This window comes from Amblyomma maculatum, chromosome 1 (genome assembly GCF_055883805.1).
Source record: "Amblyomma maculatum isolate TAMU_Amacu chromosome 1, ASM5588380v1, whole genome shotgun sequence".
Classification (NCBI taxonomy): domain Eukaryota; kingdom Metazoa; phylum Arthropoda; class Arachnida; order Ixodida; family Ixodidae; genus Amblyomma; species Amblyomma maculatum.
In genome coordinates, this window is record NC_139344.1 from 113810192 (window position 1) to 113837287 (window position 27096).

At 47.4% G+C, this 27096-nt stretch overlaps 1 long non-coding RNA gene across 1 annotated transcript; it reads right to left on the reverse strand.

The window, feature by feature from the left end:
* Nucleotides 1-10767: 10767 nt before the first annotated feature.
* Nucleotides 10768-17643, reverse strand: LOC146203530 (uncharacterized). The gene is made up of 3 exons (XR_014703893.1): nucleotides 17412-17643; nucleotides 15907-16032; nucleotides 10768-11318 (listed from the first exon to the last, which is right to left on the reverse strand). It is a non-coding gene; the product is annotated as an uncharacterized LOC146203530 (long non-coding RNA).
* Between the last annotated feature and the right edge of the window lie 9453 nt (nucleotides 17644-27096).

Sequence of the window (27096 nt, forward strand, 5' to 3'; positions counted from 1 at the left end):
TCTCCCCAGCCTGCAACTATTCCTAATATATGAGTGTCTGTAGTATCCTGTGAGAGGAGGAGGTTGTGTCCTGTGAGGAAGAGGACCTATGATGGGTCAGTGCACGCTTTCAGATCTTGCATTATCATCTCTCGTAGGTGAGCTGGCAAAAAACATTGATTTTGACAAACCGAGTAGCAGCTTTGAAGTCTTAAAGACCGGAAAATGAAAATGTTGGCATGTCGTTTTCTTTTTTTTTTTTTTTTGCTTCATGCACTTTAGATCAATACCAGCTTTCAAAACAAGATTTATAATATCTGAAATTAGTTGCTCAAAGCAAGATGACTTCAGTGTTTCCAACTTTTTGTACACAAGCGATTTCTATAATTGATCGAGGGGTATGTTTATTTCATTTGTGCGGCAGGATTAATTATGCACTTGTCCCTCTGCAAAATTTGATTTTACAGCGTAGTTGTTGAAGGCCTCAATTATGACTGCTTGTTTGTTTTTGTAACTTCAGTTCTCTTCTGTGTGTTCGAGTTGTCCTTTCACTATTAGAATGCTTACTTCTCAAATGGCATTTCTACGCCCATATTTGCATGTGAACGCTCAGTCTAACATTCTAGCTGGTTCGTATTTACTTTATTCTTTGTCACTGTGGCCGATGCAATTGCAGTTGTCTTGTGCATGTTCAAAGCTTTCAACAGTCCTTATGAAGAGTTTGTGGAAGCATAAAAAATATGAACTGCAATACAGCACATTGGCCAGTTCTCAAGGCTTTTGTTGGCACTGCGCTATGCCTGATGTAAACGAAATTGTTCACAATGGCACCGTGTTATAATCCTGGTCGCATCTGCCAGTTTGCCACTTTTTAGTTACTGTGCGTGTTACCAAGTATTTCTACATGCTCAAAGTTTGCAATTCTTGTGGTTTTTATATGCCCTTTTATTTGAGTGGTCCCAATCTAGAAATTCATCTGTCAAAAACCTCTACTTAGTTCTTCACAAATGCACCTTTCTTAAGAAAAGAAAAAATATGACATATGCCCCTCGTAATATAGCTTATTATCAGTTGTGGGGTATGCTTGTTACGTTAAGAAACGAATGAAAAAAAATGCCTCGGCTTGCACCATGTTGTGCGATACGAAAAACGAACTTCCCCAATCGAAGAAAGCCTTGACGACAAAGTAGTTGATGGTATTGCGCTCAGGTGTGTTCATGAAGAAGAGGGGGGGTTGCCCCACGTTATTGCACCGGATGTCGCAGACCTACGCCATTGGGGGTTAGAAATGGAGTGCTTTCATGGGATACAGAGGAACAAATACAACCGGTCATGGAGACTGCAAACATGCGCCTCGCATGCAACGGGTACCTTATACTCATGAACGTTGATCCCAGTTGAATTCCAGTTGGGGATCCATTGTTATCCAACTGGTATGAACTGGAAGTTTGTTCCTTAAACACTTTACATCAGTTAGGATTTTTGCCTGGGTTGTTTCAAAGTAATGTGGAAATGTCAGTGTTGTTCAAGTTACTGCCTATGAAGCAACACAGTTTTACAAAAAAACAATGGTTGTGAGCCGCCTCATGCATTTATTTTTTCGTTTTGAAAATGTTTCAAGCTACAATAATTGCCGTGTCACTTTGCATAAAAGAAGCTATAGCTTTTTACAGGAATGGATTTAGAGTGTGCTAAAGAAAGAAAGTGTAAAGAAAGATGGAATAGTGACATATGTGGTCTCTTTTATGCATGACGTTTGTGTGCCGCACATGAAGTGAAAAGATATCTCTGTTGGTTAACGGCTTTGCACTCAGTGGATTAGTCATGCAGTGTTGCATGACAGACCACCGATGGCCCAATACATCCTACAAAAGACTAAAAATGAGAAAACATGACAATAAAGTTGAAGGCCCATGATCTGCCAGGAAACAATGGGGTGGCTCTGAGAAGGACTTTTATATTGGCAGTAGTAAGGATGGCAGTCCTCTGCTTTGTGGCTCTTCACTTCGCAGTGACAACACTGGTGTATATACTGCACTAACACCTACTGTAGTTTTGACCATGCTGTCAGTTATTCTGAGAGCTGCGTCGGTGAGCATCAGCCAGTGCTCTAAGTTTCAAGTGTTCATTTGTAAAAGATGTGTTCTAGATCCTGCTAAAGAGTCTTGTATTATCCAATTGAGTTTCCAGAATTTACACCTTCTCTAGAAGCCCTCATTCCATTTAGGCATCTTTTCATTCTTTCCAATTAGAATTTTCAGTTCTAATTGAATTTCCATAATCAAATGTCTTCCAGTTTCCAGATGACCTCCCAGCTGGAATAAGTACTTAGTCCCAACTGCATAGTTTTAACTCCGTAAAGAAGCAATTTATTTTTATTATGGGCTGCTAAGTTATGGTCATCTTACGGGTTAGAATTGATATTCCTAATGAACACCCAAATTGAATGGACAATTGTTATGCATGGTGAAACTGGAATTCAAACTACATTTCAATGATGCATTGTGTGTGTGCTGGCTAAGATGTTAAAGGAAGCTGGTGCATTTCGCTCCCTAGTAAAAATACACTCAAACATATTAGATTTCAATAGGCTTTGCAGTTAAAAATTTTGCAACTAATTTCAAAGTCCAATCTGGAGCCAATGATTTCAATTTGAGCATATTAGATAGTCTCGAGAGCTAAATTAAATGTTTCAGAGAGCAACTCATGCACTTAGGTCCTGGACCCATTTACAAAGGAGCAGCAGGCATTAGCTGCTGAGTAGGATAAAAAAATTTACACATTATTTAAAAAAAAGTGCAAGAATTAGAGACCCTATGTCTAGAAGATCTATTAATGCGAAAGTATTACTTCGCTATGTTTATTTATTTATTTATTGTAAGTACCTACAGCGCCCATGAGGCATTATTGTAGGGGGGATACAACTACATACAATAACACATGCAAAGAAGATATAAGGAAACTTGTTAGCAAGGTAACACAACACACTGATAGAACACTAAATGAATTAAGTAGTATAAGTGATAACATAAAATACATTAACACAGCGCTGGCAAACGCACAGATTTCACATATTTCTGTCCACAGACCGCGTCCGCACACCGCATCCGCAGAACGTGTCTGCAAAATCATGTCCGCAGCAGTTGTAATTGAGAAGTGGTGGAGGTGTAATGAGTGGTGTCAATCAATGGAGGGTGATGTAATGTTGCAGCAGCATCCGTTCTTTTGCATTGCTCCAATGCTGATTCTGCAGTGCTCTTTAACTTTGCAACATTTCTGATTTTACAATCCTAAAAAGTGTATTCACAGCTGTTTTACAATTTCAGGAATACCTGTGAGACCATTAGATTGTGTTTTATTGATTGCAGGTTGCACCAAGTGTGAAAGTGCGGGAGAAACCAGAGGTTGGAGTTTTGAGTTAAAAACAGAGTGGCTCTAAATTGCAGCAGTGCCATCGAGTAAAGAAAGCTTTTACTGTCCTGCTAAGAAAAATAGGAAACATGCAACAAGTGGCATTCATAGTTAAAGATAATTATACTGTATTCTGCACGGAGGTGTCATGTCATAAACCGGCAGTCAATATCGGTTATGTAAGAAACACACATTTAATTTACTGAGAATTACCATTTTATTGCTTTTTGCTCTTGTGGTGCTTGCCCACATAAAACTGCGATACCTTATCTGTGGGGACTTGCATAATTAAAGGCAAGGACAGTACCACATCAAGGTAACGCCCACTCATTGAAGAAATCTTTTTTTTTATTTGCAGTGTTGTTTGTATGAATTTCCTATCACAAATGAAAAAAATTCACACTAAGACTTATGCGAGTTTCTACAAGGTCAATATTTTTATTATAGATCGGTAGCCATCTCTTACATCATTTTCTTATTTCAGACTCAAAACAAAATAGTTTTTCTGTGTTTATTTCTTCATGAAATTGGACCAGGCAAACGATTTTTCAAGTAAATAATTTCAATGTAAAACAGTCTCATTGAGATCAAAGCCAGTAATAAACACACTATTATCAGCATACATGATGAGCTGAACACTGTTGTCAATATGAATTATGTCATTTATGTACAAATTCAGCAAAAGTGTGCCTAATACTCTTCATTGAGGTACTAAACAAAATATATAAAGGATGATTTGTTTTTGTTACTGTTCATCTGATTACTTGAATGGGACTTGATTCAATTATTTCCAATACCTTTGCGAGTGCTGGTAATTAAAAAAAAAATATCTCTACGAACGTGTGCTCCATGCTCTAGCAGATTTCATAGAGCTCCCCGATAGAATATTAAGCTTTTATATTAGCATTGCATGACATGTTAATTGGATGTGAAGCATGTTTGATGTTCACAAATGCATGTCCTTTCCATAATTTCGACTCCCTTAATTGTACGAAATGTTGCCACAGAGCTGAAGTGTTGCCATTGAATTGGACTCCAAATTGTTGACTGGAGTCTGGGGGCCTATATCCAAGTTGGAAATGGTCATTTCCGATTTTGATCTGGCCTCAACTGTTTTGTTAAACTTGGAACAAAGCCATACTGCCGCGGTGCAATCCATCGCTACGTACGTGGTTCGGCTAGAGCAGCTTTTTAGACAGTGACAGACACAGAGACCAATGACAATTTTTATTTAAGAAACAGCCAACAAAAGTGAACTGAAAACATGGCAACCCCCATACATGGTTACTATACAAAGGCACACTGCACTTGAACCTTGTCTAGGACGCATAGCGCGTAGGATGCTTTCGTAAAAAAATAAAAATAAAAAAGAAAATAAAAAAACGTACATGGCATCGAATCCAGGTGCGTACACTTCTGCCTTTTCCCGTGCTCTCGAGTTGAGTGATCCTTGGATGGCGACTATAACCTTCGAAATGTGATGCATTTATAAAAAAAAATACACAGCGGCACAGAGCCGCGGTGTATATTGTAGCCTATCGCGAGGCCTATAGTTTGTCGTCACTGCAGCACTGGAGAGAACGACCCTGGCCATGTGCTAGCTGCAGCAGCTGTGGAATGCACGAGGTGAGAATTAAGCAGTACAGTACTCTATGAAGCAATATTCAATACGATTATGCAGTTGTTATATAAAATGTCGATACTTCCATTAACATCGCTGAACAAAGCCGCACCACACTGAGAATACTCTAGCTGTTAACCCTGTTGTATGGACTTAGCGTTCGTCGCGGCAGCAGAGTGACGCTTGCCACGTGTTCTGCAGCTGCTGCACGAAGACTCGGAAGAATGAGTGAGGGAAGCGGGTAATAAGCACTGTAGCACTTTATACAATCAAATTTGACACGATTATGCATGCGTGTATTTACGTATAGCCTGGTAAAGAGGCCTAGCGCGCAAGTTATTTTGGTGGCCGCGGCGATTGATACGAAGCCACGTGCAACGTAGAGAGGGAAGAGGAGTACGGGATGTGCAGGTCTGCGGTCTGCCAGGAAACATTGGGGCGGCCCTGAAAAGGGCCGTTTGGATGCGCAGCGACGTGACGGCGTGGCGAACGCAACGCCCTGCACTCGTCCGTGGCCCTTTGCCGTGCACCGTCAACAGTGGTGCACTACGTCGTACACAGTGCCTGGTTATATGCTGCCCTGGATGCTGTAGCGATGCTTCCACTGTAGACATTTACGAGGGTTGCCGCGATGATCTTTGAGAGCTGATCGATGCCGCGATTCCTGACATGGGCTGCTGCGTACAAAGAAAATCCTCGGCCTCTTCGCAGCATACAGGAAACAATGCTGTAAAAAAGTAGAAAAAAGTTGCATTATGAACATAGCGATTTGATGAATGCGCAACATATTACAAAACTTTCGACAAAGAAATCTGCGTTCTTGTACCTCAATCAGGGTTGAGAATGCGCACGGCCGACGTGCGCCTCAGCATAGCAGTCAGGCAGCGGTTAGTTGCCGATGGCGGATGTTTTCGTGGAGGTCTCCATAGCCGTGGCCGATTTTTTTTTTTTTTTTTTAACACGAAGAGCGCTCATGCCACGAGCTGCTGCTGCACGAGGTCCTGGAAGCACGTGGGGAGAGACAAGCGACACAGCACTTATAAATAAGCAAAATGCGAGACAATTTTGCGCAATTTATACTTACCTTGACGGTGTTTGCGATCTCCCGCATGTCGTCGCCATTATCAACGTCATTCCGCCCAACGTACAGCACGGATCGGCGTGCCGAAAGCGCATTCACGTAAACGCGCAGGCCCGCCATCGTCGAGCACCTCGGTGACCGAACGCGCCGGCGCCGGTGCCATGCAGCAGCGAGATCCACGAACCGAATGCCGGAATCGCGCGCGTTGCCAGAGCGGGGGGCACCTAGCGCTTCCCTAGAGCGTCTAGGGACGAACAAAAACAAGCAAACCCAGTTTTTGACTACGTCACGTCCGGTTAAGCATCGAGCCCGACGCAAAAAACGTCACGCCAGGCCGCGGCGTGTCCACCAATCAGCGTTTCCAGCCGAGCTACCCCTAAACCCCTAAAAAAAAATAAAAAAAAAACTTCGACAGGACACGCAGAAGTGACGTAGTAGCCACGTCACTTTTGAGTCACGTGATTACGCGTTCACGTGTGCAAAAATACCCTCCCAGAGGTAAAGTGAGCTGCCAGAGGACATACCGCGTTTCCGCTTTGTGCGACGGGAGGGTATTTTTGCACATCGTGAAGGCGTATACACGTGACACAAAAGTGATGTGGGGCTACTACGTCACTTCTGCGTGTCCTGTCGACGTTTTTTTTTTTTTTATTTTTATTCTACTGGGGCAGCGAGAAAAGCGCTTGGCCGTCGGAGCGCGGCTTCGAGCTGGTGGAGGGAGTGCGTCTAGCCGTCCGCACTTAACAGCACGCACGCTTTCTTCTGTATTTTTCTTCTGTAAAGCGCTCGCGGCAAATTAGTTTTGTCCACGCCATGGCTCCTCCTCCAACACAGTCTTTTCCCCTCCCCCATGGCTCCAAGCAGTAAACAGAATTTTCCTCCCCCGGGGGAATGAGTAAGCGCAGATTTTGTGCGTTCGCAGTCTTTAGCTTTCGTTCTCTTTCTTCAGGTGGTCTGGCGGGGTTAGAGCTGGTATTCGAAGCGACGCAGGGACTTCGAGTCGCGAGTCTGCTTCTTCGCAGCGCGCTGCAGGGATTGTGAGTTTGCTTCCTCACTACAATGAAAACGTGCAAGAGTACTGACCTTATGCGGGGCCTCAAATATATTGAGTACCTGCGCATGAGTTATTTGCACACACGCGCGTTCACACACATGCAGTTTTTTGGCGGCAAAAAGCAAATGACTTTAGAGCATCTTGCGCGTAAACGATGATGTTTGGAATTTTGGAATTAAGCTGTGAAAAATACAAGATGTTACTTAGTTTACTTAGTTTACGGATACGACTCTCTCTCTCTCTCTCTCTCTCTCTCTATATATATATATATATATATATATATATATATATATATATATATATATATATATATATATATATATATATATATATATATATATATATATATATATATAGGTATATACATAGGCAGATCAATTAAGGGGAAATGAGGGTGCTCGTTATAATACAGGAAGGAAAGAAGCCAACAGTCGGCGAGGCCAAGGAAAGCGTTGGGGATGGTACTTTATGTATTATTTTTTTAATGTTTACTTAGATAATCACACATTAGAAGAATCACAGATAACCACAGAAAGCAGGGACTTTCCACAATCTATACATACTACACAAGATGTTCCCTACACAATACAGGAACACATGTCCGTGGTGCGGGGCAACCCCCACACTATACCACATCACATGGGAATGCGAACGAAACAGAGCCTTCCACAAACTAAATAACCCCAGTGCGGAACAACGGGAGGGTCTGCTGACCAGCAGCGAGCTCACGGCCCAAAGGGCTCTGGTGCGGCACTCCTGCGAAGCAGCAAGACTCAGCGGTGCCCTGGAATAGGGGCGCCGACCTTGTGAAGAGGCCGAAGATATGAAGACATCGGCACGCCGCTAAAACCAAAAATTTTTAGAGCAAAAAATGTTTTTCTCTCTCTCTCTCTCAACGACGCGCCCGAAAGCTCAGGCAATTTTTTTTCTTTTGATTATGAAGCCGCGTGATGCACAGAAGACACGCAAGCTTATTTTACAAGCGAAGAACTTTCCTCGAAAAAGGTTTATGTGCAAGCGTGATTTTTTCCACTGTCAGATTGATGTTGCCTGTAAGTTGGTCAGCAGTGGTCGCATTAGTTTGGTTAGGTCCTTTGTGTGACTGAGGTCTTCTCTCTCGCAAATCAACTCCGGAAATTGCACAAAATAAGGAAGAAGGGATGAAACTAACATGTTGCATAGCTTGCTGCTTCTTCTGACCTCCAGGCACTTCATCACCTTAGTAAACAAAGGTGCATGACAATTTTCAGATCATTAGGCGTCCATCATCAAGAATTTTGATAAGTCCAGGGTTTTGCAGGAATCATAAGGCACAAAGTTAATAAAAGGATGGGGACTAATAAAATAAAATTATTGACGCTCTAAAGTAAGCACTAGAAGATATTTAAACTTTGGTAATATATAAATAATGAAAACACGGGCAAGTACTGAAAACAGATTAAATAAAAAAGTTTCATGAGATCTGTAAAAATATTAATACTTTCTCTTCAAATGGACGTGCAAGGTAACCAGCCAAGAATGCATTCGGTGCTAACTCTATGTCAGCTGCTGGTTCACACCACACATGAATGAATCCAAGCTGACTCGAAAACTCTCTCGCATCAGACGTGATGGCAATTGGCAAGGTACGACTTTCATAATCCCGAATTCCAAGTTTTATAGCTGCCTAATTGTTGATAGGTGTATTTGCAGACTGTTGCTTGCAAGATGCCAACCTGCACAAAGCATGGCAAACAGTGTATAATCTCAGTCGATATATATATATTTTTTTTTGCTAGTGGCACCTTCAGTATTTTCTCCGAGGTGAAACTGCAGCCATTGCGTCAACTCTGTCGTTCCCGCCTTTGAATTGCCTTAGGCTGCTAAAAAGCAATCCTATAAGCCCGCTGTTGAGGTCCTGCTTTAGGGCATATCGGAAGCTCAAAATAAGATTTGGGTAAATGCAATGCACTAGTAAGGCACACAGAAGACATTGTTTTAAGATACTTGATGTGATCAAGAAGGTCCTTAATTTGCGCCACTGTGGATCTGGTTGTCATGATTGTCACTTCGTACGTTTGTTTGGTTAACCTTTGCTTCGACGTGCCTCCTTGGACCTGAATGTCTTCGATATGCCAAAGTCCAACTCTAACCAAGAGAGTCACTCGTCATCTGACGAATAGAGCGGCTCCTCTTGGTGTCTCCATGGCTTCACTTATGCGGCATACCATTTTGATATCATTGTCATAAAAGTGATCGTGGCGGAGCTATCTTGAAACACACATGCTTCAGGATGACACGGAGGGTTGCCAAGGGGGAAATGAAGTGTAGCTATAACAAGTGGGGGAAATATATCTATTGCCCTGCGCACATTCATTTTTTCAAGGTTGTTCGGCTCAACATGAGCCCGCGTGAGTAACTTAACTTGTAATGTGGGCAGTTCGGGAACACGGAGAGATGGCTGAAGGAAGCAGGATCTTCAGTTTTATGTTCTTCCTGTAATCGTCATCTGTGAAGTGCAGTGAGTATACCAGTGACTTGTCACTCAGCTCCCCCTGGCTTCCTTTTCCGTCCTAGCCCTCCCGAGATGTGTTTTTCAGCCATGCTGCTCGACGTTGTGAATCGCACGGGAACTCATGGTAGCCGATCTTTTCTTGCTTTCGTGGTGCACAACGGCACACAGCAGTTGCCTGGCATGTGATGCATACGCTTAGGACGCTGTTGACACAGGCACCAATGACACGCATGCCTATCAGAACCACGCGGTTATGCTGAGTAGTCAATATGAAAACACTCGCCAACACAGCCAGTGCGCACCTTCCGCGTCGTCTGCTCGTCCGTGCCGGCGGCGCCTCGACGATGATGATGATGATTGTGTGGCAATCCCAAGGTATGTCTACCTTTGGCAATCCCTTTGCATCGGGGGGGGGGGGGGGGCACGATGTGCACCCTAGCCGTTTACATGACAGAAGTCTTAGCATATACACACACACAGACCACTTAACACAGTCGGGGGGTGCCTTCGCTGGAGTCACCGAGTTCGCCTTCGGCTTGCGCTGCTGAGTCGACCCCCACCACTGTCGAAGTCGGCTTTTTGTTGCCGCCACCGCCGCGTGCGGAGTGTCACCGTCAGAGGCGGCAAAACCCAGCGCCTGCAGTAGGGTGGCGCCCTCTGGGTGTCGCGGTGCCAGTTGCGGGCAGTAGAGGACCAGATGCTCTATGTTCTCCTGCTCCCCACCGCACGTTTGGCAGCGTCCTGCCTGAACCACCGCAGACTTGTCGAACCTCTGCCGGTACAACAGAGTGCGCAGCGCCCCAGTACGCGCCTCCCAGACGGCCATAGACGTCCGACGGTCGACCGACGGACGTCCGTTTTCGGACCTTCGGACATCCGACGGAAGTCCGGTTATGTTCGATATACGTACAGCGGACGTCCGTCGGACTATCGTTCGTGGATCCGGATCGCGTCCCACGGACGTCCGACGGGCAGCCGGAGGCGGACATTCGGACGTTTCCCGGAACATGCTTGCAGGGCCCGCTATTGGTGCAAAAACTTGCCAATAACATTCGTGTAAAGCTCAGCAAGCATGTGCCATGGAAATTTCAGTCGCATACTAGTGCTCAATGCCTTTGTCGTGAGAGTAAAGCAGACAACAGAATATGCAACAGGTTCAAGTTTCCTGTTGTCTGCTTTACTTTCACACACAAAGCACTGAACAGTAGTGTGCAATTAAAACTTCCATCAAAGAGGCACATATGCTAGCTGAGCTTTACACAAATGCACCATTCCTGAAAACATGCTAAGTGCATAGGCATACCAGCATGCGAGGTTGTAAAAAAAGCATTTTTTTGGCTTTATTGCAAAAACTGCATGCATAAATAGTCTACACTAAAAAAATATCGATGTTAAGGAATGGCATGGTAAAATGCAGGCCAACGGGAGTATTAAGAATCTACTTGAATAATTTTTTTTAATTATCCTTGGCCGTGACAGCTCTTCCCTTGGGGAGGTGGTGGAGGAAAAGGTATTTATTGAAACCTAATATTTCGGAATTAGCGAGGAGATGATCGAGTTCTCTGTGGGCGGCCTCCGCAGGCCGGGATTCCAGGAGCAGTTACTATCCTGTGCATTTGCTCGATCAGCTGTTGCTGGTCTTTCAGGCCTAAGATGGAAAGAGCAGGCTGGGCTCCTCCTGCAATAGAAGGGAAAATTAAATTCAAGTTATCTGTGCTGAACTTTGATTACACATCTCCAAGGGCAACTGCCAGTTTCTCTCAATTGCTTTTTCTAGATGGCACTGTACGCATGCATCTCCATTCAGAACTGTCACATACTATATAGAAAGGTCATATAACTGCAGCAAAACCCATGCAGAATAACAAAATATACAAACGTAGTTTGACCAGAACCTGGCATTCAGTATTTTAATGTTTTTATGTCGTCTCTTTGAACATGCCACTCTGACCAAACACGGCATGTTATGCTTGCTGCTATGCACCCTCAGCAATGCCCAAGACATGGAGTGCACATGCAGAGAAACTAAGCATAAAGGATGCTGTATATGAACATAAAGCACAGCCAGAGCATTGCAGTATTACACAGGTACGCATTGGCGGCAGAAACCTGCACTTTGAGCGGTTTAACAGGCAGATTTCTAAAGTAATTGTTCCTGCTCTGAAAAGAAGTGATCAATAATAACATCATTTAAAATTGTTACCTTTTTGTTCTGTAAACTACACATTTCGCTGGTTTCCATGTACCCTCTACCGAAGACATTGCCTGGGCGTGTCGGGGGTATATCGACATCAACATCTAGGCTACAAGCGTCTAGAAAGCGTCTCCTTAGAGCAGCTGCGACGAAGTAACTTATCTGATCACATGCAAGCTGCTGCAGCAGAATAAAGATGGACATTTGACATGTGGCTAAAGCCCAATGTGGAAGCATAGCCCGCCGCTGTGATTGCGCAGTGTTCATGCTTCTACAAGAGTTAAAAGTAAAGTTATTTGTTTACCCACAGCGCTATATGTGACATTACAATAGCAAGGCTTATAGTCACACAAAACACAAAAAGCTGACAACCACAAGCTCCTGATGTATTACCGGCAGCATGCAGCATGGATGTTAGTTACTGAAATATGGTTGCATAATTCTGGCAACCAGCTGTGCATGTATGTCATAGATTTCTCAACTACGCACAACAAATTACAAAAAAAAAATAATGGTATTTATAAATGCAGCCAGCTGTTCGCAAGAAACATTGTAGCTTTTTTATGGGGAAGGTAGAGGGCGCCAAAGAAACTGCCCCTGTAAAGGCGCCTAATTTGCCCCTATGTAATATCTGGGACAAGTGTGTGGACTACACAAACTGCAATCAAAGCACATAACTTTCACATCGACCAGGAAACTCGGACCATACTTGTCGATGTGAAAGTTGAACGTTAGTTCTTTCATGTGTGCAAGAGAAATAAGGTCACAATTCGTTTACATTTGCGATTCTAGTCCAAAATCTAGACATACTGTCCAGAGACTTTCGCCCCCGCAGTATAAGCCACAACTTGGGTAAGAGATTAGTAAAAGAAGTGTATAAAAGACATTAGTGCTGTTGGACAGCCATAGCTATAAAAATGGTATTGACATTGAAGTACTGCCTTAAGGTGGGGCCTAGGGCATTACAAAAGCAAGAGTTAGTGTCCGCTGGTCCTCATTTGAACGAACAAAAAGAAGGGGGGGGGAGAAATCTACCTCAAGTACATGTTTTGAGTGACACCAAGCCGCAGTTAGGATTAAAGATATCACACAGTTTTGTGGAAGATTTGGGAGAGCTTTGCTGCTTTCTTACAGGATTGGACAAAAGAGCTCACCATCTTCAGAAAGGCACAGTATATAGAAATGAAAATAGTGAATTTACTGCATCTGGCCACAACAACTTGCACACGGAGAGGAAGATGAACTGAAAATTTTATACATGAATGTACGTATTTACAACAGGTGAAACAATGACCATGATCTATGCCGAAGAGGAAAGAGATCAAAATCTAGCTCAGAACGAGTTCTCCTGGCCGCGGGGCCGTTTCATTAACTTCGGGACTCCGCCCACATTTCTCATCCCCAATGACAACGAACTCACACATGACTGGCTAACAAACATTTTGGCATGTCTTTCCACTTTCATAAATTCTTCACCCTCTCCCTAATACAAGCAATGCAAAAGGGACAACAAATTCGTTTCACAACAAACAGAATTTAGAGAATGGACCTCGAAATGATTGGCTCACTAGGTCACATGCCAAAATCTGTCCCCTAGGAAAAAAAAAAGAAAAAAAAAATTAGAACCCATCAAAACGGTGTCCCACGTGCGCAACCATTTCCCAAAGCTTGCATCCTTGGCGGCTCCTTTTACAGGGCAATTATAGCAATTATTGGCGTCCGAGTCAGCACCATTGCGGACCACATCAGAAGAGCCAACCCACATCCTCCCGCTCCGCATCATACCGTCACTGTTACACACTGCCCCTTTTTCAACGCCGCCATCTCCCACCATTGTTGACATCCAGGGTTGGAATCCTCAACGAGACCCCACTCAGCGCGCCTGCACTGAATAATTGTCACTTTTATGGGCTCCCCAACAAGGAAGAGGGCCTTACACCCTTCAACCTGACAGTATTTTTTCTTTGAACGATAAGCAGTTCTTCCAAAAGAGGTGCTCGTTTCAAAGCTGTGCTGCCTCCGGGTGATGAGTCCAGTCAGCGTACTAAGGACCCCTTAGTACGCTTAGTACTAAGGACCCCTTAGTTGTATACTGTTCGTAAAGCTCCTTAAATAAAAATGAGCCCCCTACATGACACAGCAACGAGAACAAACTGCCTGTCCCCGCGTCTTCGAGTGCGACAGCAAAGTCCTCGGAAGAGGGGACTTCTTTCCCTCTCTGCCTACGTTTCCGTTAAGCACTGTAGCTGCTGTAGCTGCCTCTCTGTGCACGTCTCTCCGCCTCCTGTCCGAGGGCAAGTGGGAGACGGCCGCAGCTGGGCATTGAACAGGTGACCCAAAAAGAGCAGACTAATAATGGTGCCTAGCATACCCACCGATCCCTTACAGAAATCATTAAAGAAATGAAAGCAACACATCAGATAACGCTACAATGTTTCTAAGTGCAAAGTCGACAACTCCAAGTCATATAAATATATGTACATCTCCGCACATTAACTAGACAGAAACAGTGCAGAGTAAACTAATAATTCAGTGTCTAGCAACACTATTAAAAGGGGATAAAGGCCACGGGGGGCTGCGATTATTAGTACCGTTTTGCCTTTAAACTACAATAACATACTTGTTGCAAGCTTAAAATCAAAGATTCACACCTGTCCCACCCACAGCAATGGAACACACATCTGACTCGTCTGCAGAGAAAGAGGAAGCTAGACTATTACAGACGCACCCTTGGTTATTTTTCTGGAATTTCTGAGGGTGAAGAATCTGACTTGTCAGTAGCATGTATATGAATAAGAATCCTATGACAGTAAATGCATCAGATTTTCTGGAGTGGCTTTTCTTTGCTGACCACATATGAGGTGAGCTATAATTTATCCAACTTAGCCTAGGTTTATTCTATGAATAACAAAGCTAAAGCAGGTACACAGTCGTCCACTCAGGCTGAACATGCGAGTGCGTGGCATGCACTTTTTGAAATGCCACTGCATCCATCGCAGCTGCACACCGTAGCGAAGAGGCAGACATTGTGAAGTACCAGCCTCTAGTCCCTCTACCACCACTGGGGTCCCAAACTAGGGACCCCTTGTTTTTGTCAGGACAGGCCCCCCCAGGGTCAGCTAGTGAGTAACCTCATGTATTTGTATCTGATGGAAATGTTTTCCACCACCACCCACAATATGCAGCTGCGCATCATAGCAGATGTGAAGCAACAGCTCCTGGTCCTTCTACGCATAAGCCACTTTGCCTTGATGCATGCCTGCGCACCATAGTAAAGAGGCAGACGACATGACGCAGCAGCTCATGGTACCTTTACACATGAGCCCCCCCATTGTACTTCGATATGCACCATAGCAAATATACAGACTACGCCACACAGCAGCTCCTGGTCCCTCTATGCATAAGCCATTTTGCCTCAATACGCACCTGCGTACCTGAGCGAAGAGGCAGACGTGAAGCTGCAGCTGCTGGGCCTCCATGCACAAGCCACTTAGCATCAATGCACGGCTGTGCACTGTAGTAAAGAGGCGAAGGACGTTAAGCAGCAGCTCCTGGTCCCTCTACACATCAGCCATTTTGCCTCGATGCGCATCTGCACACCGTAACAAACAGCCAGATGTGACAAAGAAGCTCCTGGTTTCTCTACACATAAACCACTTTGCCTCAATGCACGTCTGCACACCGAAACAAAGATGCAGATGACGTGAAGCTGGAGCGGCTGGTCCCTCTACGCACAAGCCACTTAGCCTTGATGCATGGCTGTGACGGATGCATTGCTATTTTGCAAACTGCATGCCACACATTCTCATTCAAGCTAAGAGTGGACGACTGTGTAAACGTAAAATACTGGTTATTTACTTCAATGGACAATGACAAAAAGTAACATGGTGGACAATGTAAAAAGAATTTGCTGCATAAAGTTTGTTGAAACCAGTTCTACATCCTACATGTAAACAAGCTAAAACCTTAATGTCGAAGGGATGTCCTGTGTGTTTAAAATCACGCTCAAACAACTTCAACACTGACAATCATGATTCAATATTAATAATATAGATAATGATACAATACTCACTTTTAGCCATACCAAAGAAATGAGAATGCAAAGGGATGTTGCTGTTTTTCCCCCGTGGATGACAGTTTTCCATGTTCAAAGTGCTGCTTCCTGTTGGCCTACGAAATCGGCTACAGCAAATGGCATCTGAAAAATTTTTGGAAGCCTCATGCTAGTCTTTAACGAGAAAAGGATTGCCATACAGAAGCAGAACACAAATACTTTTACAACACACTAAAAGCACCAACTGCGGTACTGTTTTTAGGATGACTAGGTAGAGGTTTTGCTGTAGCAAGCCAAATGTTAGCCTTCAATAAGGAAAGCATTCCCATACAGAAACAGAACACAAAAACTTTTACAACACATTAAAAGCATCAATTGCACAAATGCTTGTAAGATGACCAGGTACAGGTTTCTGCTATAGCCCACATCATGTGACCAGCAGTTATCAGAAGCCTTGTATGTGAGCATGATGCCCTAGATTCAATTTATGGCTATCACTGTATTAACAAGCATGGGTTTAAAGCTACTTTAATATGATAATCTAAGAACATGGTAAGAGCTTTCAGTGCGAGACATAAGCTCAGTATCATGCACTATAAGGTGCTGCATGGCTCTAGTGTAGCTTTGGCATTATCTCGCTGTCAATAATGCAATTAAGTTCTGAGGAGCCTTTGAATATCTGTAAGGATAAAGCAACAACAATTTTGTTTTCATCTCACTTTTGCTCAACTCGTGTTTTTTTTTTTTTGAGCCTGCGGCTTGCATGGCCTCCCAGTATGCCTGTTTTGCATAAAAGAAGGCGTTGCAGGCACCAGAGCTCACAGCCCAACTGTATCGCGGCGGCGGTATGTCAAATTCGTGCCAGAACAGCGCAGAACAGCGGGTCAAGAAAAAGACAAGTGCTGACTTTTTTTTTTTCTCTCATCTCCTTGTCCGCTTGTTCTGCGCGGTTCGGTCCCACATGCATAACCAACATGCGCAAGGGGCTGTCCTGGTTTGTCAAAGCTTAAGGAGAGTACTAAACCTTTAGTTATTTAGTAGCTACAGCCGTTCCTTCTAGAAACTGTAGTTGCCGTAAATCTCGAGAAAGATCAGCGGCTGTCCATTTAAAAAAAAAAAAAAAAGCTCGCGACGTTTTCACAAGTGTAGGCATGTCGCACGATAGGCTCGAGTGCAAAAGATTTCTCGTATAGTTTTTACAACGCAGCACGTTGCGCATGGTTAACAAATTAACTCCTTTAAGCTCGGGCAGGCACTCCTTTATCAGAGACAGAGAAGTTGCGCGGCTTACTGGCGCAGCGTCCAGTAATGCCGAGAAAGATGGCGCTCAGACTTGAGGCTGCACTTTAGTTAGTGGGCGCGGAGTCCATAGAGAGTATATGTTTCTCTATGCGGAGTCAGTCGCGCTTAAAACACTCGACCGTTCGGCTGCTGTACAGAGCTGTTTCCTTACCCAAAAGCTCAGCACCATCGGTGCATCGAAAAGTTCCACTAAAGAAACAAAAGTTCGGTGAAATACTTACTTTGGAATCGGCGGGTGAACAAAGTGTGCCAGCCGCACCAAGCCACAGCAAAAACAATGCTAGCAGTGCATTACAGCCGTAGGTATTTGTAACTGCGCAGTAAATGCAGAACACGGAAACGCGAAGCCATCATCCATGACTAAACTTCAACTTATCAGATGGATTGGATTGGCTCATATCAGATTTTTTTGAGGATAGGTTCGGTTTCGTTCTTTTTGAGCTTGCTGCTTGCTGCGTCTATTCAGCCACTGATTAAAATTTCACCGAAGCATCATGATAGAAAAATGTTTAATGGTCATTTAACTTTTAATCAAAAATTTTGATGGCAGAATTCAACGATGAAACATGCGGAAAATAAAAAAAAACTGTTTAATGGAAACGCTTTCTATCGCATCGATTCGCCCTGACATCATATAATGCAGACTTGACGGCATTACTGATTTATACGCAATTCAGACGAGCACGACGACTACAAACTATATCATAGCTGTGTAAAACCAAATCCAGTGGCGGACGTACGGCGGCTGTCCGCTGGGCGAGCGGATTCGACCATCCGCTTTCGTACGTACGCCGGAATTCCGGCGGACGTCCGAAATCGGCCGCCGAGTTGCGGCCGAGTTCGGTTGTCCGTCGGACGTCAGTGGCCGTCTGGGCTCGAGGGAAAGAGCGCTCCCACTGCCGTTGTCATACAGCATACAGCTTCTCTAGGGCCGGGGCGGTCTTGTGTGTGCGGTAGAGAAGCAGTGTTGACTTCGCGCACATTGCTGCGCGCCACTGCTCCGTCTCCTCTTTTCGGACGCACTCCTGTACCTCCCTGGACCACTTTCGCTCGCTTGCTTCCTGCACTGGCTGCCTCAGGAGGCCAAACTTGCGGCTCAGCGTGTGTAGGCGCGCAGTCCAAGTTGTGCGAATACCTTTGAGATACAGGTAGCGGAATATTCGGCGTGCCCATCTGCAGTCGGGCATAGTCCTCAGGCGGCCCTCATAGGCAAGCTTACTGCGCGCCTCGCGTGCCTCAAACGAAGACCAGCCGAGTTCGCCCTGTATGGCCTCGACTGCAACCCGGCCATGGCAGCCCAGTGCCACTCTGCCCACTTCACGCTGGCCACGTTCCAACCATGATCGGGTTTTGGCCGATATGCAGAGAACAGCATTTGCAAAAGTTAATGCGGGCACATTAACAGCTTTCCATAGTTCGCGGACCAGCATATACCTGTTGCAGCCCCACAGGCAGCGTCGGAGTAACATGTTGCCCGCCCTGCGGCTGGACTGCCGAACGTGTTCTTCGTGGGCATCCAAAGGCACAGGCGCCGATCCGATGAGTACACCTAGGTACCGGTACTCGGTAGCCCGGGGTATGGTGTCACCGTTGGGCAGGGTCACCTCAGCCCCACTGGTCGGGCTCGAGAATTGTAGCACTGCGGACTTCCTGGCGTTGAATTGCAGGCCCAGTCGGTGCACACAGGTGGCGGCCAGGGTGACCAGTTGCTGGAGGATGTCCACGTTCTCTGCCAGCAGCACCAGGTCGTCGGCGTATGCAAGGCCTGGCAGAACCCACACTTCCGGCATTCCCTTATACAAATGGGGAAACGGGAAGCCCAGCCCTGACTCAAGCAGGGTTTGCTCAAGGCTTGCAACATATAGCGCATATAGGAGCGGTGAGAGTAGGCAGCCCTGTTTGAGGCCCCTCGTAACGGGCACGGGCTCCGAGCGGGCGCCACCAAAGCAGGCCACAACCGTGTTCTCGGAGTACAGCCGGCGCAGTAGGTTTATCCACACCGGTGGCATTTCCAGCTCTCCCAGTGTCACCCGTTAATAATTAGGAGGGATTATTAACGATGCGCCTTTAACGGTGCGCACACTCCCAGACACCCTTAGAGTGAGTGGGGGTAGCTGTTCCGGTCGCAAAGGAGATGCCCTCGACCTGCGTGGCAAGCTCAGCCGGAATTCAACTACCTTGTAGTGACAGAAGGGGGTGGTCGTTTAGTGACCAGCAGTCGCCGGTTCAAACCAGAGTAAGGATCGGAGTCAGAAGTAACAAACAAAACACAATTTATGCACAGCAAGAGAGGATACAAAGGAATACACAGAATCACTTGAAATACACAGACGAGAGGTTCACAGAATACAAATGCTAAGCATGCAACTAGAGAATGGTTCAATAACACAGAGGGTTTACAACAGATCAAACACGAGAGAGTTACATAAACAAACACCAAATTGTTCACCGGGCCGCCTCAAGAGTCACGATGTGGCCGCCATACGAGACGACCCAGTAAACACCAACCCATCTATGAGACGGCTATAAACTGTCTATAAGCTGCTATAAGCTATAAGCTGCTCGCATGTGGCTCGGATACCGGGCGCGCTCGTTCGCCAGGTTCTTCCAAGCTCACGTCCAGTGTCCGGGCGCCAGGTAGCCTCTCATGCCTCAGGTTCCACTTGCCAGGTCAGGATCTCTGCCGACAGCCAGCGCCGCTTCCTTGCAGGTCTGTGGCTTGCCAGCAGCGGGTGATCCCCGGGAGTCCAGCCGAAGCACTGGCGAACACGCCGCAACCACTGACTGACTGATTGACTACACAAGCGACGTGGTCTCTTTAAATAGGGCGCGTCGCGTCTGTCTGTTAAAACGTGCCAAAGCTAGCGCGCACACACACTTAGCTTCGCTGGTTAGAGCGCTCCCTTCTCCTCCCGTCGAGCCGCGCGTCGTCATTGGCTAGCTCCTATAGAATGTTCTGGGGTTTTCTGGCATAATCCAGACTGATGAGTCAGTTTCATCGCCGGGTGATGAGAAAGAGGGCGACGGCGACGCGTACAAAGCTACGCGCTCTCTCGCGCGGCGGAGGAGGCTTTTTCTCGAACTTTGTGGAAGAAACCATGCGGCGCCGCACGGACCTCGCGCAGCGCCGATGTGATAAAAATGTGCGCCGATTTCGTGACACTGCCACTCCCTTAAAAAATATTGTCCTACAATATTCTTAACGACCACGAACATTGCGCGCACATGCATGCGCTCACAATTATATGAGGCAAATGTCCACATCCCACACATTGCACAAATTTCACAAATTGCAATAACACATTATAAAATTCAAACATCAATGCCATGATGTTCACAAACATAGCAACACACTGTCGTCGGATACACATAGGAATCAACAACACAGAAACACACAGTTATTCAAATATGAAGCGCACAAACCCAAGGCATGCTTTCGCCTATATTTCCAAAAACGGCTTGTGGCTCTTCCTTCGAACAGGTGAGCTCTTCTCAAACTACCTAGCGTGCCAGTTCTCTTTCTTATGAAGCACTGGCGCTTCTTTCTCACGCGTGTCCTGGCTCCTTTTCTGGTTCTAATGATACTTCTCATTCGCGATTTTATCTCGCTCCTCCCTCTACTCTTTAGCTCTGCTTTCCGATCGGAAGCTTGGCCAGAACTAGCGCTAACATGCCTAGGACCGCTTCTATTAGGCAGTCTCATTCCTTCTCGGCTTGTGATACATTCTTCGCGCTTGCGCTTCCAGTCCTTCATGAACTTCTTCCTTGTTTGTATTCGTGAGGTTTCTTGCTCGACTTCACTTTCCTTGGCAGGTTTAGATTCTTTTCTCTTCATTTTCGACTTCTTTTTTCGCACTACTGGCCGAGGCAGGTTTGCTCCGGATTCACTTGCATATTCAGGACATTGTGGTCTTTACGGAGCATCTCGTTGAGAATCATTTTGTTCTCCCTTAATTCTTTCCATTTTCTTCCTTTTCCTTACAACCTTCAGTCGTAGCGTCTTAGCGCAGGGCTCCTCCTCTACTGGGAGTTCATTCTCCTCACATTTTTTTTACTTCTTGTTCCTCAAAACTTTCTTTGAATCCTTTCATCGCAGTGCAGTCCTCGATTTCTTTCATATCTGAATGTATCAGTGTAGGATCTGCGCTGCCGTTCTCCTCTGAGAAAAAGCCTTCCTCATCGTTCTCGGTGGGAGGAGGTTTCTCATCTTTCTCAGTGCGAAGAACCTCCTTGGTAGTAGAGCCGTCGCTCGAATCCTGCTCTTGAATTCCTGGAAGAATGCTGTCTTCCGTTTCAGCTCTCTCTGAGCTTTCGGGATCGCTGTTATTTAACAGCTCTTCCTCTAGGTTACTCATGCACTCAGGCATGGTGCAATCTGACGTGTAGCTAGAATTCTGTCTTTCCTCTTGAGGCGAAGAGCACATGGATGAGCCTTCTGGCTCGACAACTGCCTTTGCCGCTTCTGTGCAACCTGTCGTCTCGGAGGGCACAATCTCATTTTCCTGACAAATTTTAGCTCCAGTAAAGTCTTCTTCTGAAATTTGTGTTGCAGGAACACGCTGTTCCACAACCTCATTCTGGCAGCTGGAGCCTGTGTTTAAAGCACCGGTGGCTGTCAACGAATCGGTTGTTTCGCTGCACCTCCTAATATAAGGAAAGGTAACCTCCGGAGGCTCGGTAATATCTTTCAAACGTCGAACCTCAGCCAGCTTCTTCAGAATAATATCTCTCTCTCTTTTAAGAATTCTTTTCCTTTTTCTGCCTGCTTCCTGAGCCATTCTTTCTCTCGGCTCGCTTTCTGAGCCATTCTTTCTCTCTCGTTCTTTCTCAGCCTCCTCTTTTTCCTTCTTAGCCTGTTCTAGAACCTCCATTTCTTTTCGGTCCACCCATTCCAGCAGTTCAGTTCCTTTAAGACCTTTCTCTAGGCCCAACGCAATAATCTCCTTGAGATTCATCTTCAATCTGAACCGCCTAATGCTAACACATAGCACTCTCAATGGATCTTACACAACCGCTTCAGCGCGGTACCTCTCGCTATCGCTCTGCTGCTACACAGTTTACGACCTCTTCGTAAACTTTTCCAGCTCGTTCTCCGTCCTCTGAGCTTGAGTGCACCAAACGTCCTGTCGCGGACACCAGAATAATTGTCACCCGTTAATAATTGGGAGGGATTATTAACAATGCGCCCTTAATGGTGCGCACACTCCCAGACACCCTTAGAGTGAGTGGGGGTAACTATTCCGGTCGCAAAGGAGATGCCCTCGACCTGCGTGGCAAGCTCAGCTGGAATTCAACTACCTTGTAGTGACAGAAGGGGGTGGTCGTTTGGTGCCCAGCTGTCGCCGGTTCAAACCAGAGTAAAGATCGGAGTCAGAAGTAACAAACAAAACACAATTTATGCACAGCAAGAGAGGATACAAAGGAATACACAAGATCACTTGAAATGCACAGACGAGAGGTTCACAGAATACAAACGCTAAGCATGCAACTACAGAATGGTTCAATAACACAGAGGCTTTACAACAGATCAAACACGAGAGAGTTACATAAACAAACACCAAATTGTTCACCGGGCACTGTTGCAGTCCGACGCCTCAAGAGTCACGATGTGGCCGCCATACGAGACGAGCGCCGCTCCCTTGCAGGTCTGTGGCTTGCCAGCAGCGGGTGATCCCCTGGAGTCCAGCCGAAGCACTGACGAACACGCCGCAACCACTGACTGACTGACTGACTACACAAGCGGCGCGGTCTCTTTAAATAGGGCGCGCCGCGTCTGTCTGTTAAAACGCGCCAAAGCTAGCGCGCACACACACTTAGCTTCGCTTGTTAGAGCGCTCCCTTCTCCTCCCGTCGAGCCGCGCGTCGTCATTGGCTAGCTCCTATAGAATGTTCTGGGGTTTTCTGGCATAATCCAGACTGATGAGTCAGTTTCATCGCCGGGTGATGAGAAAGAGGGCGACGGCGACGCGTACAAAGCTACGCGCTCTCTCGCGCGGCGGAGGAGACTTTTTCTCGAACTTTGTGGAAGAAACCATGCGGCGCCGCACGGGCCTCGCGCCGCACCGATGTGATAAAAATGTGCGCCGATTTCGTGACACCCAGACGATGGAACAATGGCTCATGGGGGACGCTATCGTACGCCTTGGCGACGTCCAGGAAGCAGCCCACCAGGCCCCGAGCTTCTTTTCGAGCAATTTCCATCTTCAGGCTAAGCACAAAGAGGTTGTCCTCTAGGCATCGTCCTGGGCGGAATCCATTCTGAAGTTCAGTGAGCACACTCGCATTCTCTGCCCATCCACTCATCCACCCTTTCAAAATGTGGGCGAACAGCCGGTAGAGTATGCTCGTTACGGTGAGCGGCCGGTAGTCTCGCAAGAGCCCCGCATCGCCTCCTTTCTTTGGTGCGAGGCTAACCCTGCCACACTCCCAGTCCGACGGGACCAGGTCGCCATCTATTATTCCGGTGAATATGGATGCCAGGATATCCCACGCAGCATCGCCGAGACTCTTAACCACACCTGCCGGGATGCCGTCGAGTCCCTGCGCGGTGTGCGCTCCAATGCGTGATATAGCGCGGTCTAAGGCCGCTCGCGTGACCTTCCAGCCAGGCTCGGATCCTCCTTTGGGCTGGTTGCGGGCTGGCTGGGTTGAGCATTCGTGGCGTGTCATAGGGTCCAGAGGCAGGGGGGATTCGTATGTCTGCGACATGTGTCGTGTGAGGTGTTGTTACATGTCGTTGACAGGTTTGCCAGTACTTTCGTCCCTGATTGTCGGGGCAGTGTCTCTCTTGTCGAGTGATGTCACGTAAGACCAGAACTTCCTGGTACCACTGCGACCTGCGCTTGTGATGGCTCTGATCTGCTCGTTGTCATATTGGGGCTATCTTGCGCTGGACCATCTCCTGCATGGCATGCTTGCACTGCAGGTACACACTCCATGTTCGTTGGCACTAATCATCCAATCCGCTTTTCACAGCATGACGGTGAAGTCGGTTAGCCTCGCGACGCGTCTTCAGCGCCGCCTGCACCTCACAGTCCCACCAGCCTTTGCGTCGCACGCCTCGCCGAGAATTTGTCCGCACTTCGTGCTTCTGCATCAGACGACGCAGCTCCCCAATGAACTCCTCGTAACTAGTGGCCTGACTGCACTGCAGACTGCGCTCGAATTCCGCCGCGACGAGCTCGTAAGCTCTCACAGGCAGGTATCGCCGGGCCGGTTCCCGATTCTCTCTACGTGCACCTCGCCAGACGGAGTATGTGAGCGTGATCTTCAGGCGGTTGTGGTCGCTGCCTGCACTGAAAATGCCCTCCTCGTCAATATGGATTCGGTGCGCGCGTCGGGACAGGTCGCCGGACGCGAGTGCATAGTCAATGCAACTGCGGCTGCTCCTTGCACACCATGTGAACTCCCCTTCACAGCCCGGGCGGAGGTTTAATACCTCAAGGGAGAGTGCATTGGCTGTTTGCAGCAGGAGCTCACCATAGAAATCTTGGTAGCCGTCTAGCGGCTGGATGTGTCCATTGGAGTCCCCTACCACCAGCACTTCCTTGGAGCCTGCCCAGCGTCTCACCTCGGTCGCGACACATTGCATGACACTGGCATTGCCTTCGAGGTAGCTGCCTGTCACTGTTAGATAGACGACGCCCACAACAAGTGGCACACCCATGAGGACTCCGCTGATCCATAGATGCTCACTACACTCACAGGGTATTTCTTTCCATGATGTGCCTTGCCGACATAGGAAGCCGATTCCGCCACCTTTGCGGCCTTCTCCGCTGCGGTTGCGCCCTATCCAGTGCCAGTGAGGATGGATTGGTGGTGTCTCTAGATCGCGTAGGTGCGTCTCAGCAACCGCGAACAATGATATATTCTCTGCATATAGGTTCCTGTATAGCTCTTCCCACTTGCGCTGCTGTCTCGCGCCGTGCATATTCAGGAACCCTACATTCACCTCAGTTTTCTTCCGACCATGTTGGCGGCGGCGGTGGCGCCGAGGGTGCATTCCTTCGTACTGGCCTTTAGGGCGTTTTCCGGCCCTGGATGTGTCGGTTATGGCTGGCTTTCTGTGGTGCTGCAACCGTGGCACCTCATGCGCTGCCTGCCCATCCTCCTTTGTCCGCACTAGGGCCACTGATGAGCCAGGTGCTGTCGCGGGACATGAATGGCCCTTGACACGGGGCCACTTCTGCCGGTGCCGTCGGTGAGTCCGGCGTGTCCAGGGGTTCTCTTCACAGCCGGCAGGTGCCTTATCCCGGGATGCGAGTGATTGGCCTTCATTTTCATCACTGTTCACTACCTGTCCTCGCAGACCGATGGTGCTGCGGGGGCTGTGCTGAATGTCGGCCTCCTCCACCACTCGGGTTGGGCAGTCATGACCAATCAGTATGTTGGCCGGGCCTTGGCCAATGCCTTCTGCACAGAGACCTCGATTAAGTATGCTAGGTCGTCCTGTCGTAAGTGCGACCAATGATCCTTCTGTTGCCTTGAGCGTTTCCACCAGCCTTGGCTCGTATTGCTTTCGGGCATACTTTCTTCTTTCCTCCTGCGTGCTGCCCGATTTGTGGTCTTCGTGCGCGGGCGAGCATCTAGGTGTTGCCTCTGCGCTGGCCACAATGGTGCCTCCCTGGGTGGTGGGGCTATTCCTAAAAAACGGGCGGCTATTCCGCAGATTAACCGGCTGACTTGTTGGGCGTGTTCGGCCCCGTAAGTAACTCCGTCTTTGTGGAACCTCTGTGCTCCGTCCATTCTGTTAAGATCGAGGAAGCGGCTCCCAGTTTTCCTGCACCATTTCTTCAGCTTGGCATTGAGAAGTATCGCCGCTGCCCTCACTTCACCTCCTCGGTTCACAATCTCCGGGACGGAGCAGACGACCAGACTCCCAGGCCGCCCCATCCACTTTGAGTCAAGTAGACTTATCACCTCTTCTACCTTGCCTGCGAGGACATCATGGGTGCCGACGTGTAGAATGTACTGGCGTGGGACCTCACGCGCAGACCCCTCATACTCGAGTGCATAGGCGATGGCTTCCTCTGCTGATGTTTTATCGCCGTAGATGAATTCGAGCGCATCCGGAACTCCCACACCGGTCACGACAGTTGCCGTCATCCGGCCCACATTTTCATCACCCACCACTACCACTTCATTGGGAGTGCCCAGAGGGGGGCGGATGTCCGAGTTGCGTTCCCGATGTGGGCATCTGCGCTGGCCCCTCTTGCTCTGTTTCACTTTACCAGATGTATGTGGAGTCTGGGACCCGCAGGAACTGACTTTTGATGTCCGAAGAGTTGATGAGAGCGCCAGCTCGCTGTGCTGCAGCTGTTGGGAGTGGTGCTCTGTGTGTATGTCCCGCTGGCGAACCTCCGTATTCACTCCATGGGGCCTTGCGTGTTCAGCTGACGCTGCTTGGGACTTCGATGGGTCACTGCCACCTGTTTCGGCTTGGGACTGTGTTTCCATCGCCGATGGCAGATTCACATCTGCACTAGACAATCCGGCCTGAGTGGCGTCCTCACACCCAATAGCGCCCCGAAGCTGAGATGCGGAAGGCATTACTTCACTAGACGCTTCATTTGACACTTCCGGAGCGTCCGCCCCGACCAGTGCACACTTTGTGATGTCTACGCTGTCCCACCGTTGCTGCTGCCTCTGGATTTTCGCAGTGTAAAACCCCTTGATACTTTGAAAGTTACGCCAACGATTGAACTTTGCCGCCGCCGCGCTACCTCCTCGCCTCCTCCTCGCCCCTTGCGCGCCCCTTCGCTGAAGGCCGGCTCTCCGCCCGATTTCCTGAGCGACGATTGGTCTCCCTGCCGTTGCCATTGGAAACCGACGCGCGTCCGGCGTTTTCCTTGTGTTTTCTTTTTCCTTCGCGCCATTTTTCTCCTAATCTCGGCGAGCGAATATTGT